This window comes from Seriola lalandi, unplaced genomic scaffold (genome assembly GCF_002814215.2).
Source record: "Seriola lalandi dorsalis isolate HSWRI2012SDOR001 ecotype SW California unplaced genomic scaffold, Sedor1 jcf7180002053988, whole genome shotgun sequence".
Lineage (NCBI taxonomy): Eukaryota > Metazoa > Chordata > Actinopteri > Carangiformes > Carangidae > Seriola > Seriola lalandi.
In genome coordinates, this window is record NW_019524541.1 from 23,544 (window position 1) to 23,948 (window position 405).

Genomic DNA, 405 nt, shown 5'->3' on the forward strand with positions numbered 1-405 from the left:
ACCCCCCACCCCTCCTCCCTCAATGCACACAATACCCTCCCTACTGTCCATACAAAGCTGAAGGCATCCACATTGTCCACCATCCTCTCAGTTAGAACTTCATCAGCCCTTTTACTGTAACATCTGATCAGGGTCCCCACTGCCCATAGGCTGGGATTACTTCATTTAGCAGTTGGAAATAAGAAATGAATGAGGGTGTGGACATTTTATTATTTTATTATGTACTGTCAACAATCTAAGCAACACAAACCGTGAGTTGGGGCCCCTTATCACATTTCAGATGTGTATGACTTGTTAGCAGCTCCACAAAAACTGATTTCCCCACTGAACTTCTTACATGGTTTATTTAAATAATAAATATTTTATCCTTTTTTTTCCTTCCTGCCCCATTAATCATCTCACAAC